Source organism: Dermacentor andersoni, chromosome 11, assembly GCF_023375885.2.
Source record: "Dermacentor andersoni chromosome 11, qqDerAnde1_hic_scaffold, whole genome shotgun sequence".
Classification (NCBI taxonomy): Eukaryota; Metazoa; Arthropoda; class Arachnida; order Ixodida; family Ixodidae; genus Dermacentor; species Dermacentor andersoni.
Window position 1 is genome coordinate 118,021,874 of NC_092824.1, and position 16,729 is coordinate 118,038,602.

Below are 16,729 nucleotides of genomic sequence, written 5' to 3' on the forward strand. Positions count from 1 at the left end.
GAGTTAATCAGAATGCGTATTTAGCTGGCGCAAATCTAACCAGCAACTTTGCTCGCAGGAACAGCGCGCCTTACTCGCCGAGACAACTGCGTGAACGCTTAGTTGTGTGTTATTATATCGCGGACAAAATGAAATACTAGTGCTCCGTGGCATCGATTTGGCACTCAAAAGTATCTTATTTTGTTCCTGTGCCTGTGCCCGTTCCTGTTCCTGTGACTACGTACGCAGAAATGATCGCCTAATAATATATATGATGGATTCATGTATATTAATGATCTACCACTTAATGTCTCTAGTCATAACCGCGCATTTGCTGGCGATTATGTTGTATACCGCACCATCACTAACATAAGTGACTAAGCATTGCTTCAGAACGACCGAAACAATATTTAAAATTGGTTTGATGACTGGCTAATGCTACTCAGTCCTTCTAAATGCAAAGCAATGTCAGTAACCCGCCGTCGAAATCCTCTCGTATTCTCTTACGTAATAAAAACAAGCCTATTGAAGTTAAATCGTTCCAATACATAGGCATCATTATTTCTCACGACCTTGAGTGGTGTTCGCATGGGAATAACGTTATAGCATCTGCTAACAAAAAGCTGGGTTTTTTTTAAACGCCACTTACGAAATGCACCTCCCCACGTAAAACTAATAGCATACAAATCATTCCTCAGACTTAAACTTGAGTACGCTTCTGCTATCTGGTGCCCGCATGAACTTTACCTTATTAACGCCCTTGAAGCCGTACAGAATCGCGCTGCTAGATTCATTCACTCAGCATATTGTTGCGACTTCAGCGCATCATCCTGAAAAGCAGACTCCAGTTTACCAACTCTTTTGTATCGCCATCGCATCACCAGCTTATCATTATTTTACAATTTCTTTTCCAGTCCTCTCGCCATCTCACCATATATTTCACCGCCGGCACGAACATCATGTCGCACTGGCCATTCATTAAGTGTCGCTCGCCCCAAAGTGCGCTCTCACTTTTTCTTCTTTATTTCCTCGTGTAATTGTAGACTGGAACGGCCTTCCTTACGACATTGCTGCCATCACCAGTTCATCTGCATTCACGGAAGAAGTGTCAGCGATTCTCTCACCTTAACTAATACTGTTTTAACTATTGTTCTAATCCCACCCCTTATGTAATACTTATTTTTCTAAGAACGCCTCCACGTACGCCACATTTGCTGAAGCTCTCCAAAACGTCACACCTGGACGGCTGCTTAACGCGAGATCGGACAGCTGTAAATTTATGTATAGGGTAACGTCCTGTAGAATGCCCTTTACGAACAATTCCTTCAGAGGAAAAGGACGTGAGTGAAGGGAAGGACGATTTTTGCTTGTTCAGTGACCCAACTTTCACTACTACCTGATTTTACGTGTCCACGTGTTCTGCGGTAGACTTGATCACGAAGGACTTAAAGAACGACTCGACATAGGCTATGAATAACTGGCCTGCAAGAAAAAGGATGTATGATTGTGAAGCGTTTACGGTAGCTCTGAAAATCCCAATTTCGCTCTGGCCCAAACGATATGCTGTGTTATGAGATTTGTCGGTAGCGCAACGCACTGCTCGTCGGTAGCCATTGAGTAACATTCGTGTGATATTTATCAAAGGAGAATGCAGCCCCGTTGCGATGTAAACAGAATTCGGCGAAGTGGTCGTGCTCAACACAGCTAAAGTGTCTCCTTCCCGAACGGTGTGCGAATTTGGAACACGATCCGCGTGCTTACATTTCCGTCTGGGCTGTATTTACATAGAGATGAGCTTGCTTTGAAAGAATGCTTCCTTGTACGCTGCAATCCCATGTGCCTGAGTCTGTGGGTAACAGCTTATTCGGAAGGATCACTACAAGAAAACTGATCTGTCTTGGGAGTGTCTCTTTCTCACCTGAGCTGGCACTCACAACAGGGGGTACACTCAACACCACTGCGCTCGCAGCGTTCCTAAGATGGGAGGACCAGGCTCAGAGGGCGGGGAAGTGTAATTGGCCATGGTTCGAGTACAATTGGAAGAGCCTGCGTCAGTGTCTGAATTGTATGATATAGTATGGTAAAACTTTATTGAGGTCTTGAAGGTCGTGAGTCTTCACGAAGCAGGTCTGGATGAACCACTGATTTTTGCAGAGCCGGCAGAAGTGCACTGCAATGTTTTAGTCTGTGTGCTTGTTTGAGTACCAAATCAGAGCGCCTGCTCTAAGCGAACGAAAGAAGATAATAAAGACAACAGCTTCAAAATTTCTATACAGGGCTTGCTTTGACTATCTCCGCAATACGATCGATGTGATTAGCTTTCCGGTACAGACATGATGGGACACGCTGTATCTGCTTACGGTAATATAAATAAATTAATTTCAGTTTAGTTGACTTCACGTTCCTTCATGTGTAGATGTGGCTACCGGATATGGGTTGTTGCGTTGTTAGACGGCAGAGCTCTTCTATCCTATCTGAAGCTCAGCTTGAAGCTACGGGCACGCTCAGTTACCTTTCTGTGGGAGGGTAATTAAATGACGCTACCTATAATATTGAAAAAAAAGGGGGGGTGCGGGTTTTAAAATAGCTAATACTACTGAAAGCAAAGGCTATGATTAAAAACACAGCTTATTTAGTTTTGTTTGCAGTGCGTGTCGAGATCTTAATTGGTGGTTGTGCTTGAAAAGTCGTGTTTCAAGGAAAGTTTTATTGTGTATAGGTGGCGCGGACGTCAGCAGACCCCTACTCTTTTGCCAGTCACTGCGTCCCAGTTTGGCAACACGGGGCTTAGGATGCGTTTCTCAACTGATGTTATAAAAGACTTCTGGCCAGAATAGTGGGGTTTCGTTTGGCTTGCCGCTCTTGGTGTAGCTGATCACTAAATGGGTGGAGGCAGCAATTAACCTCACGGGACGGTTTCCTGTGTGTGCTTATTTACGAATAAGCAACGAGCTGAGAAGCATAAAGAGGAACGGCTTTTACAGCGGAGCTTGCCCAAGCGATTCTGCAACACATACGAACAAGCCTCAGCAGGACAATTGGCTATCACCTGCAGAGGAATGGTCTTATGAAAAGGCTGAACAAGACCCTCGCCGACATGTTGGCAATGTACGTCGATGTCGAATACAAGACGGGGTATTCCGTACTTCCACATGTAAGCTTCGCTTACAACCTGGCGTTGCAAGAAACGACACAGATCAAGCCGTTCAAGCTGGTTTTCGGAAGGAACCAGACGACGACTCTCGACGCGATGCTGCCGCACATCTCAACGTCGTCGCCTATCTCCAGCGTGCCGAACAAGCCTGACAGTTCGCCCGCTGACGCATCAAGGATCAGCAGAGGACCGACAGCTGGCACTACAATCTTCGACGACGCTACGTCGAATACCAGCCCGGTGACCGTGTTTCGGTTTGTACCCCAATACGCCGACAAGGACTTAGCGAGAAAATTTTGCGACGCTGTTTCGGACTCTACAAGGTGATCCGACATATTGGCGCACTGGATTACGAGGTCGTGTCAGGCGGCATTTCCCAATCACAACGGCGTCGCTCACGGCCGGAAATAGTCCATGTTGTGCGCCTTAAGCCCTTCCACCAGCGATTACCCTGGAAATTTGGAAGCGTCATGTATAAAAGCCGACTCGCTTGACCCGCAGATGGGATTTTGAAAGTCGCCGACAATGCTCGCCGCTATCGTTGTAATTTGAGTGTAGCATGTTTTTGTAGGCACAGGTTCGCCCAGTAAAGAGTTAGTTTCATGATTCGCAGTTTTACTGTGTTCTTCACCAAAACTGCAACGTGACATTTGGTCACATTGCAGGTAGAAGAAAAAAGAAAATGAAATTGTTTGGCTGTCGATAAAAGTGCGGTAAAGGTGATTGGAGTTCTTGTGACATCGTTAATTTGGTAAGCGCTGGTCCAGCGCTCATTTAGGGCTCTTGCTAGAGCAATTTCACCTAATACAAGTCAATAATTGAGCAAGTTTGTCATTCACCTTTGTGGATACCTCCTCATACAGACAGTGACACGAATGCTTGTCGTGAACATCTGTCTTTAATTTTTTGTTTTCGGGTGTTCACTTTTGTTCCCAAGAAGGTCATGCCAGTCTTCTTTATTTTATTTTTTTCGTTGCCAACTTCTTTTGCTTCATCGCAGAGGTGGTGTCATTCCAAATAACGGGTTGCTTTCTTTCGTACTTGGTCAACAATTCTGTCAGTGCCTTCGTGTGGGGCCTTGAAGAATTCGCAGGTGAAGACGAGGCCCTCCGGTTCCTGCATTCTCCCTTTCTCTCTGGTAAACGCAGCAATGCAGGTCGCGAGAATGGATTTCCTTAGCTCCTGGTTTCGTTAGTGCAGCACATTACTTGTAGTGAAGTCTGTGTGCACTTTTATTGTGCTGCTTTTCTTTTTGCGCTTCAATACTTGTAAGGGGGTAGGGGTGGAGTAGGTGCTTTTGGAGGGCTGTAGGCTGTGCTATAGCAACAGCTGCCACCATCTCTCTTGGAAATTCATTCGAACAAAGAAGCGTACCACTGCTGACGCGTGCGCTTGATCACGTCGTCCACTGCGCCCTGTGGCTGTCTTTCGATGTTACTGTGTATGCCTTCCACAAGAGCTCCTCTGTCTGTTCGGAGCTTTATCCCCACACGGCCTGAACTAGTGGCATCTTTTCCCAGATGGTAAACGATACAGGCGTGCGTCGTCGGTTTCGAGAATTGGCCTCCCCTGTGGGCTGCAACTTTTTATAGACACCTTCTTGTGCTCCATCCTCGTAGCGGTTGGATGCGCGCGACGCGGCGTCCGGACCTTGTTGAGCGCTTTCGAAATTGAGCACCGAGGTCTCGCTTGCTCAGGCTGGCGCGTCGTCGGCTGCAGGCATTGTCGCTCGCCTTTCTTCGGGTATCCTCTGGGGTCTTTCAATGACACCCGTGCTGTTCTTCCTTTAGACGTTGGAGTTCTCGAAGAGCTTTGGCAGATCATCGGGTACTTTGCGGCGCGTGTGTGTCTTCCGTTTACGTCATGCCCGAGCAGCAAAATATATGCATCGCTTTGCATCGTAGGCGAATGCTGGCGCAGCTGGAGGCGTAGTCACAGTTTCTTTGAAACCGTTTTGTCGTTGAGTACGGCTTGCTTCGCTGTTTCTTTTTTTCCTGAGTTATGCATCGTGCTTTTATAGGTGCCCCGTGTTTGGTGCGACGCTGCCTCACTGCCTCTGCGAAATTGAAAAACGCCCGTATACCGTGCATTGGATGCAAGTTAAAGAATCGCACGTGTTCAAAATTAATGCGCTGTCTCCCGCTACGGCACGCTCCATAATCATATCGTGGTTCTCGCTTGTAACATGACATAATTTATTTTAAAAATTTTAATCGTATTTAAAAGCGCAGAGAAAACTTCGCGTAACTATTTTGTCGTTGTTTGCGAAGAGTCGTGGCATCACTAAAGATTATCCTTCGAGAGGTTTGCCCGATATGTGTGCCAGTAAAGGTATCATGCTAAATTATAAAAATAATCATCCATCATGTGGTATTTGCGGATATGCTCGCACCTATGTAATAAATGCCCATAGAGCTTGTATTTTCGGTTATTGTAAACATATTGCGATCAACGACAGTATACAAATTGGATGGTTGGTAGGTTGGTTGGCTGGTTGCTTGGTCAAAATGTTTACTATACAGGCGGCATTAGCTTGTCAGTGTGGGTGCACAAGTGGCCCGCCTGTTTGTCTGTGTCGCTGTTCAGGAATCTGCTACCGCATGTTCAGTTCAGTTTCGCATCGGTATGCGAGTGTACGGTGTGAGACATCCGCACTACCGTCGGCATTTCGGGGAACATTGTGTTGCACAGAAGTGTTTGGAAATACTCTTGTTTGCAGCTTGTCAAGTAGAGGTACTCCTTTCGGGACTGAGACGCAGGCAGGACCAAATGAAGTGTTCCAGGTCGCCAAGTTCTTGACATTCTCTGTGTAACGAAGAGGTAGCTCGCCCAGTTTTGAGCGCCCTTGCTGGAGTGCAAGCCTATGCTTTTCTTATTCTATAATTTAGAGTGGCTTCCGATTGGTGAAGGTCGTTTACTACACAGGGCACATGTGACGAGCCCCATCGATGGAAAGTGTCAGTGAATGACGTCTTTTGGGAACCGATGGCTCATCGATGCAGTGACTCTTGGTGGCCTCGAGAGCGCTTATTTTGCTGTAGCGTAATGTTAGTTCATTCACAAAAGAAAAAATGAACTATATAAGAAATCTATACTTGTAAAGTAAATAAAGATGAGTAGAATTGAGAAAATAATGAAAACTGATTAACAAGTTTATACCCTATCTGGGGCTACTATTATGTGAAAATGAATTGTACTATGCGTCACAGCGGACACATGCTCATAATTAAAACGGTAAAATCCAAAAAATGTACGAAGTATGGAATATATGCTGATTCTGCCGGCTAGGGATTATAAAAATTGCGTCCGAAATTCCAAAATAATTAGAATAATTTACCTGCCCTCCCATTCCCTCGAAAAAAGAAAAGAAATAAAAGAAGGCGAAGAAAAAAATCGCGAAAGGCGATATGGCTTCTGTACTCGGAGAGCAGCCGAGGCTCTGACGCGGAGGTGTACAGGAGTCTCAGGGACGCGCTAGTTCTGTCTCTCTCTCTCTCTCTCTCTATATATATATATATATATATATATATAGTTGCATGAAATACAACTCTGCTCCTTGCACGAGATGCTTCCCAATTCTTCGCAGCTTTAGTGAGGCACGGCTTGGCGTTTCTGCTGTGGTCGTCTGCGAAACCAGTGCCTTTGCGCCTAACAAGCAGCATCCTTTTCGGGGAAAACGCTGTAAAGGGAAACGGGCATGCTGTTTCGGCACTGCATAGCTGTCTATATATCCGTTTGCTCACCAACTTGGTTGTAAACTTGGGGACGACCGATCAGACTCGTGACCACGCTGCAGCGCCAATCTCCGGTGATGTAAGGAGCTGTGCAGTCGTGGCATCCCAAAAAGAAATCAGAAGCAGCATAATATACGTATATTAAAAAACCGCAGAGAACCATGTCGCAGAGGAAGCTACAAATGTGCCCGTAGAAGACGATGTAACCTCTGGTCTTAACGACTGAGAGACGAGGATTACTTAGCCAGGGCGAAACATTTTCCCGTCCCCGAGAGTAGTGTATGAATCCTGGCCCAGTTCTGGCTAACCTTCCTGTCTTTGTTTACCCCTGTCCTTTATTTCGCACGCCAGAAACGCACTCTTTCGACCGAAGTGTGCGTTTCTTGCTCATCGTTTCATCGTGACTTCTTCCGCATTGCATGCTTTATGAGAGTCTTATGGGAGGTCCCTCACCCGAACTTAAACTTATTGAAACAGTTTACGGAGAGACTGTAGACGGATGTCGATGGATTTTATAGAAGACCGTACACGTTTTGTTGATGATTCTGTATACATTATGTAAACGAGCTGGAAGACTACGAACGACTGTTCGCTCGAAAGAAATAGACATTTCATCAACTTTTATCCATATAACACTGTAATGAGAGCCCCATAGAAAGGGCCAAGTTCATAAAGGGCGCAGCAGTCTACTTGAACTCTACAAGACAAAGCCTGTGGAACGTCGTCATAAGATGTACTAAGGTAAAACCTTAAGTACTCTTAATGCAGCTTGACTGGAGTCTTACATGACCCTGTGGGGCCACCTGATGGCTCTCAAATGACCAGTCGAAGATGTCATTAGAGGAACAAAAGTGCTGGCATCTCCTGTGCAATGATATATTTTGCATAAAAATGCGTGTGCATTGTTTACTTAATTTCTTGTTGCCTATCAGTCGCTTTTTGCTGTTTTCCAGTGCAGGGTAGCCAACCAGGCCCAATCCAGTTACACTCCTTGTATTTCCTTTTTTTTTTTCATTTCTGTCTCTCTTTGTCATCTGTTAATCGGAGAGTAACTGCTGTTTTACGATATTATGGATAGTGGCCAAAGAAGGGCATTTCTTGTTTCGTGTCTAGTTATTAATTCAAGCCTTCATCTTCCTGTGAACTTCTGTTCTTAGTAGAACGTGTTGCTAAGCTAGTTGTTTCAAAACTGACCCTGTGTCCATTTGTCGGCGAACTCACTCAGATTCGTACCAACTGGTAAGTCTGAGTCAGGCTGAGTCTGCTTTTCGGGAGGTTGAGTCCAAGTGAGTCTCGCTAGGTCTGATTTTGGTGAGCCTGAATCGGAGTAAGCCTGATGAGGTGGAGTTCCGTTGAGTCTGAGTCCGAGTGAGCCTCGAGTTAAATATATGTTAACTGAGTGAGTCTCCATGAGTCCTAATTTTGCCAGCCTGCGTTTGTGTCTGCCCTCCTTTGTCGCGTGTTAGGTGGGCGCTTTTTAAATTTGAAACGTCTGTCTCGTTTGGATTATACAATATCGTACCCTAGCACTGTTTGGCTTTTGCTCATATACCAACAAGCCGACCTCAAAGACGAACACTGAAAGACCTTGTCGTTCCGTTATATTTATCTTACGATAGGAAGGAGCTCTAGCTGCCTTTGTGGTCCGTGATGTAATGACCACATCAACAAAGGACAAAGTGAAAAAAAAAGGACACCTCTACGAAGCAGCGCGTTTCGTCGTGCAAACTTCGCGCCTATGCAAGCGACTGTGCACCTTTCGATGAGGCAGTATTGTTGCTTCCGCGCTTAAATCTTCTTCGATGTCATTTCCACCCTTTGTCAACATCTGAAAGGCGCCGCCGCCTTTCGCCGAGAGCTTTTGTTCTCCGCATCGTACTACGGTAATACTCACCCTACTCCACCCACTCTCTTAAAGTAAGCGCATGGCCGATGATTCTTTTATGCAGTGAAGTAATTAAATTTGACCCTATTAACGGAGAAAATGTGTTTGCAATAACACTTTGATTAGCATTCGACAACGTAGACAATGGCAGTTGTCTTTATTTTTAGCGCCCGTGTTTCTAGCCGTCTTCTTTTTCTTTGTACATGGTGTGTTCAGAAAAGTACCGAACCTTCTTTGTTTCCACGTAGACCAATGAAGTGCGGGAGGCATTCTTCGGTGTAGATATGGAGGGGACATTCATGCGCTTGTGTGAATTACACCCGCAGAAAGCGTCCGTTGGTGGCAGTCGGCCTATGAGTGAAGACGTGTAGTGAGCGCTTGTCCGATTCCAGTAAGTTGTAAAATGACCGAACAACAGAAACAGTGTTATTGCATCAAATTTTACCATAAGCTTGGCGATACCCAAGTGGAAACCATTCTCTAGGTTCAGCAGGCTTTCGGGGACGATCCCATGAGCACCTCACGGATAAAAGAGTGGTGCAACCGCTTCAAAGAGGGCCACACATCAGTGCAGAGCGAATTGCATCTGGCAGACCCTCAACAAACCGAAGTGAGAATGTCAGTGAGCAAATGCAGACTATGGTCACGGAGAAACGTCGCATCACAGTCCGCGAACTTGCGAACGAGATAGGGGTAAGCGCTGGATCAATACATTCAGTTTTGACCGACCATTTGGGGATGAGGAGAGTATCCCCGAAATTTGTACCGTAATGCTAACGATGGAGCAAAAGCAGCTCAGTCTGGAAAGCGCACAGAACCTACTCGACAATGCAATCAGTAACCCCAACTTTCTGAACACCATAATAACAGGCGATGAGTCATGGGTTTATGGGCACGACCCAGAAACCAAGATGCAGTCGTCACAGTGGACACATCCGACAGCCTCTAGGCAAAGAAGAGCAGAGCAAATCCGCAGCAACGTCAAGGTCTTGTTGGCCGTTTTCTTCCGGCTCCCGTGGGATGGTGTATCACGAGTATGCACCACAAGCCCAAACCATCACATTCGAATTGCCAGGAGGTCCTTCGTCGCTTTCATGATGCTGTGCGGCGCAAATGAACCGATCTGTGGGCAGCAAAATCTTGACCGCTCCATCATGAAAACGGATCCGCCAATTCTGCGCATCTGATTCACGCTTTCTTCGCCAAGCACAATATTCCGGTGGTTCGTCATGCTCCCGGCTCCCTCGACATGGCTCCCTGTGACTTTTGGCTATTTCCCAAGCTGCAAATGCCGCTCAAAGGGACCCGATTTGAGTCAAGATAATAGATCATGGGGAATGTGATGGCCTGGATAATTACTCTTCTAAAAGATGCATTCCAGAAGTATTGCCAACAATGGCGGGAGCATTGGGAGAAGGGTGTGCACCACCAAGGAGACTATTTGAAGAGGATTATGGTTTGTACCTCCTAATCACTGAATGTATTTCGGTTGACAACACAGCTCGTATACTGTCCTTGCGTGCGCGTTCATTAGGGATGTGAAATGTGATACACGAGCTGGTAAAAGTTTGTATTGCTGAGGGATCGAAAGGTTCTAAACCGGGGGCCTGTCATCTTCGTTGTTTCCTTGTTTGCAGGTGTTACAAACGTGCTGACTTCTTCACAACAATAACGTGCAAACGGAAACGCGGTTTTACAGCGGAGCTGTTATGCGCAGGTTCTGGCAGTTTGCGTGCGTAGGTAAAAAAAATGGCGGCAACCCCAGAGGTAAGAGAGCTAAAGCATAAAACAAAAGTGTATCGCTGGGCATGCCCCAGCTGAGCTAAGTTCGAGCACAACTAATGGAACACCTAGGTATTGCACTGAATAATCACACAATGTCACTATAACGTTTTTCTATTATTTGTAATTATTAGTGCTTGTATATTACGTGCTATACATTTTTTGTGCGTGAATTATTTTAACACTATGTAATTCCTCATTTGCTTATATGCTCATCGAAGTCTATATCACGGCCGTTTGTGTGTGTTTATGACTTTGTTTACGAACTAATTGTGGTGCAACTTGCATTTGACTTTTATACTGTTATGTTCATGGGCGTATAGGACTGTGCTGTGGCTTTCTGACCGTATGAAGTAATTTCTTTTCATTTTCCTACATATTTCTGTATATCGTTGTTTCCGCTATGAGAAAAGCCGCAGCCGTCACCATTATAAGGTGACTACGTCTCTTTCTTGTATTTTCATTTCAATAAAAATATGGAACACCTTTCGCAAATGAAATTGGAAAGCGGAATGTGCTCGCATTTACACTTGGTAGCACGTCTGCTGAAGGGCACGTGGTGGTGACCTCTAGACCGCCGTGAGCGAACTGGGCGCACACTACGTCATCGCTTGATCGGCTATTTTTACATTATACTTATAGCGTTTTTATGTGGTTTGTTGAGGGCGTCCACCTTTTGTTGGGGATATTTGCACTCTACCTTCTTCAGGCGCGGTGTATAGAATTGTGCATGCCAAGATAGTGTGTCCAAAGCACTAGGAATAATGAAAATAATGACATTGAAATCGTGTCGCTTGCGTCTTCAAACACTCGTGGTTAGACCTGTACCGCAAGTTTCAATGTTATAGTTAAAGCGCTTCAGTCAAAGAACTGGAAAGTAGATGGCAGGGTGTATGCTCTCGGTAACAGTAAGTCGTCATGTATCGGGTTTACTTTCGTTGTTTTTCATAACGTTTTACGTGAGGCCTCTTTCTCTAGTTGTTCAATAGGTAGTTTTCAAGTATGCACTAGACGTGAAATAGTTGTTCTGATGTATGGCTTTCCTGTAGGAAATTCTCGCGCAGATTTTTCTGTGAACTCGACAAACTCACTGAAGAATTGAAGATTTTCTATGCTTTACAGAGTTGTACGATTTTCGCAGTTCTGCAAAAGCAAGAAATCAGAAAAAAAATTCAGTTGGCAGGAATTATCGGTGCCTTAAAGGGCTATAGCCCTTCTATTTTGTGAGTAAAATATGTGAAATGGGATGGAGGGGATCGAAATGGAGGATCATACAAATTTGGGTAGTTGGGGGACAAGAATAGAGAGAGCGGGTGCAGGTCATGATACTTGAATGCAGTAAACTCTGTACACGTGTGATGTGCGTACATCAAAGAGAGAGACAGAAAGCCAGGAAGGTCATAGACCTAAATTTGTGCAGTTTGCTACCCTACAAACGAGGGCAAGTGATCTTACAGCCGCGGAGTTGAGGAGGCCTGTCTCGCTTAAACACGTCAATTGCTCATTTGACGCTAGCCGAGGGGCGCATCAAGGGAAATTACTTGTAGTTGCTCTATTCAAATAAGTGTGTGCGTGCTTGGAATTTCGTTCATAAACTTTTATAATGAAATAAAGGCATAAAGACGTGTATTAGTAAATTACTCTTCTGGAATAGAAAACAAGTCGTAGTTTAGCCCAAAGGGCGAAGCATCGATTACGATATCAATTTAGTAGACAGTTGTACGAAGTAAGGATACTAGATTTATAGGCCGCATATACTCGTAAACATTCCTTTACTAGCTAAATTAACAAGCATGGTGCCACGTGCGCGCAACCAAACATGAACACATCTCAGTCGATGACCGCGCACACTCGCTGTCGAAACGCTGGAGTAAGGAAGCGTGGCAGCAGCAGTGAGCGAATTCACCTTAGGGTTGCCTCTCGCTTCAACGCAGACTAAGCGACGAGAGCATGGCACACACGAAGCTATAAGTACTCGGTGCATTCTGGCCCCATCGGAGATCGCTTTCAAAATAGGGCCTACGCAGCCGCTGCCGTCGTAACCCCCTCCCCTCCTCCTCCGCCCCGTTGCCTCTCGCCCCATGGAAGACAGCGCGCTACCTACCCGTTTTACTCCCTTGCGCGCGCGAGATTGGGCCACTATCGTCGGCTCGCTCGCTTTCACTCGCACATACAGCATACAGCGCGCGGGGACGATGCTATCGCACTTGAACTTTAGGGCGAACAGCACGGCGACGGCGACGGCGGCGGTGGAAATGCGCTTGGAGTGTCTATATAATTGCCATCGCCATAAAGAAACACAATTACCATGAGAGGAGGCTCAGAAAAGACGCAAATACGCAAGTTGGATGGCGACGGCACATTGAGGTTCCTGCACCAACTCGTGGTGACGTCATGCGTTTTGGCGTTGTCTGCTTGGGTGCAGTTAAATTGTTATCGGCAAACGTTGACTGCACTTTATCTGAAGAAGTCAAATACCGAATTTAATAAAGCAATAAGATAATTTAATAAATAAAAGGTTCACGAACCTTTACTTAGTCGCAACGGCCCAGGCACGAGAAAATGCTCCGAAAAAAAAAAAAAAGAAATGACGTATTGCCGTTCCCGTTCAAAATACGAAAAAAGAACTTTGAACTTCATTTTAATACGTTCGCATTCTTTGGGCACTTCTCGAGGGCTATCTATCTATCTATCTATCTATCTATCTATCTATCTATCTATCTGTCTGTCTGTCTGTCTGTCTGTCTGTCTGTCTGTCTGTCTGTCTGTCTGTCTGTCTGTCTGTCTGTCTGTCTGTCTGTCTGTCTGTCTGTCTGTCTGTCTGTCTGTCTGTCTGTCTGTCTGTCTGTCTGTCTGTCTGTCTGTCTGTCTGTCTGTCTGTCTGTCTGTCTGTCTGTCTGTCTGTCTGTCTGTCTGTCTGTCTGTCTGTCTGTCTGTCTGTCTGTCTGTCTGTCTGTCTGTCTGTCTGTCTGTCTGTCTGTCTGTCTCTGTCTGTCTGTCTGTCTCTGTCTGTCTGTCTGTCTGTCTGTCTGTCTGTCTGTCTGTCTGTCTGTCTGTCTGTCTGTCTGTCTGTCTGTCTGTCTGTCTGTCTGTCTGTCTGTCTGTCTGTCTGTCTGTCTGTCTGTCTGTCTGTCTGTCTGTCTGTCTGTCTGTCTGTCTGTCTGTCTGTCTGTCTGTCTGTCTGTCTGTCTGTCTGTCTGTCTGTCTGTCTGTCTGTCTGTCTGTCTGTCTGTCTGTCTGTCTGTCTGTCTGTCTGTCTGTCTGTCTGTCTGTCTGTCTGTCTGTCTGTCTGTCTGTCTGTCTGTCTGTCTGTCTGTCTGTCTGTCTGTCTGTCTGTCTGTCTGTCTGTCTGTCTGTCTGTCTGTCTGTCTGTCTGTCTGTCTGTCTGTCTGTCTGTCTGTCTGTCTGTCTGTCTGTCTGTCTGTCTGTCTGTCTGTCTGTCTGTCTGTCTGTCTGTCTGTCTATCTATCTATCTATCTATCTATCTATCTATCTATCTATCTATCTATCTATCTATCTATCTATCTATCTATCTATCTATCTATCTATCTATCTATCTATCTATCTATCTATCTATCTATCTATCTATCTATCTATCTATCTATCTATCTATCTATCTATCTATCTATCTATCTATCTATCTATCTATCTATCTATCTATCTATCTATCTATCTATCTATCTATCTATCTATCTATCTATCTATCTATCTATCTATCTATCTATCTATCTATCTATCTATCTATCTATCTATCTATCTATCTATCTATCTATCTATCTATCTATCTATCTATCTATCTATCTATCTATCTATCTATCTATCTATCTATCTATCTATCTATCTATCTATCTATCTATCTATCTATCTATCTATCTATCTATCTATCTATCTATCTATCTATCTATCTATCTATCTATCTATCTATCTATCTATCTATCTATCTATCTATCTATCTATCTATCTATCTATCTATCTATCTATCTATCTATCTATCTATCTATCTATCTATCTATCTATCTATCTATCTATCTATCTATCTATCTATCTATCTATCTATCTATCTATCTATCTATCTATCTATCTATCTATCTATCTATCTATCTATCTATCTATCTATCTATCTATCTATCTATCTATCTATCTATCTATCTATCTATCTATCTATCTATCTATCTATCTATCTATCTATCCTCCTTTATGTATGTTTGCATCTAACCGTTTTCCCTCCTACCTGTGTCACTGTGTCAGTGACCAATGTGTCACTGGGGTAGTCAGTAGTTTAATGGGTAGCTGTTGTGCTGAGTTAATAAAGTTAGAAAGCAACCATCGGACCAACTTGCGTCATTGACTATGTGGCAATGTGACTATGGCAATACGTGCCATTCTTCAACGAGCCTCTTTCACGCCGACATGTGCCACTGTAGACGTGGCCCTGGGTAGGTACCGCTGTTCGAAGAACCTCATTGACGCCGACTTGGAGCACTGCGTATGAGCCACTCAATCTGTGCGGGTCTCCAATAAACCTCTCGGATGCCAACTTGGGTCACTGGGTATGTGCCACTGGCAATGTGCCGCTCTACAACGACAAAAAAGATCCGTTAAATTTATCCGATGCTGAGCGGAAGCGACCCCGTGTCACAAGGATTCCTCAAGAACAGCAACACGACGCATTAGCAGGCTGTGCCACAAATGCACTGGGTATAATGTGCCTCTCCAACGAACCTCTCGCCAGCTTGGTTCACTTAGTGTGTGTCACTGAGTGTGCGGCCAAGCTGGGCAACAATTCTCAGCGTTCGCAGGCAACGGCGCGCCACGCGTATCGGAGGCCATGCGCAGGCTTCGTGGCGTCGCCTCTAGATGACGCCGAGGGAAGAGAAGTCCTGCTGAAGTACACGCCTCATACGTAACTAGTTTCGACGGTGGCAATACGCTGTGTCACTATATTGAATTAATGCTAACGCATTACCGTCAATGGTAATCGTGAGATGGGTTCGTCCGGAATTATTTTTGTTCTAATATTCAACGTCTTATCGAGAACGTAGCACAAATAAGGTCCTGAAAGAATATACCAAATCTGTCTGAGCTGATTTACTGTTTATACGTAGTGACCCCTTAGGATGCGTACTAGGCGCTTGTTACATAATCAACTCCTGTCAGTACTTTGCAGCGCATCCGGTAATTCCCTCTCTTGCTGCGAGTAGCTTCCTTGTGAAGCGACTGGACCTACGTTCGAGGAATCGCGACGTTCTGTGTCGTGCCTGGTCTGGCCGGTATTCACGCCGCGATCGTGTCACGAAGCCGCCGCCGCATCGATTCAGTTGACGAGGTCGACTGGCGCCGTGGTCGAGGAGAAAGCGGCTAGGGCGGGACTGCAACCCTCGTGATACAATATTGACCGTCTCGTGGCACGAGTTCCGTTTTTGTGCCTGTTACGGCCTTTCTTTCTTTCTTTCTTTCTTTCTTTCTTTCTTTCTTTCTTTCTTTCTTTCTCTCTCTTCACAGTATAAGTGATTCGGCGGTTCTATCCTATGTCGTCAACCGGATCTGCTATTGATTATACGACCCAAAGGCGCGGTAGCTCAGTGGTTATGGGGTATTGCTGCTGAACACGAGGTTGCGATTGCCCGCCGCGGCTGGTATTCTCAAATGGGACCATATTTTCAAGCGAAGCTTGCATTGCCTCACTCGTGTCGGTGTTGGTGTTACCGTACCAAAAAAGTCAAGCCGAGCGAAAATGAAAATTGCTTGTCGGGTTGCGAGACTACCACGCTAACCGATTCCGCCACTTTCGGTTCATCATACGCGCACTTTAGAGCAGGGTTTTTAGATGCATGAAGAACTAGACGCAGCGCAAGGCACAAGCCAATCACAAGCGTCGCCTCATGGGTGACCCTCCGAAGAAGCAGCAGAGGAAGAGGCCGACGAAGCAATCTCCTGACTGCACCGATGGCCCCGCGTCCAGAGGAGCCCAGCAGCTCCACCCACGTGGCCGGCAGTCACGCTCCGGCAGATCGCCTCCCGCCTTACGTTGGAAGCGGGGGCTGAAAGCTCGTACGCTACGCGCGCTCTCGGCGGACTCGACGAGCTCCGCGCCGTCATGCACGCCTCCTCCAGTGAGCGCGACACCACCCATGCGCGCCCCATCTGCGCTGGATTCACCCTTCCGCGCATTTCCCATTGATGCGCCGAAAAATT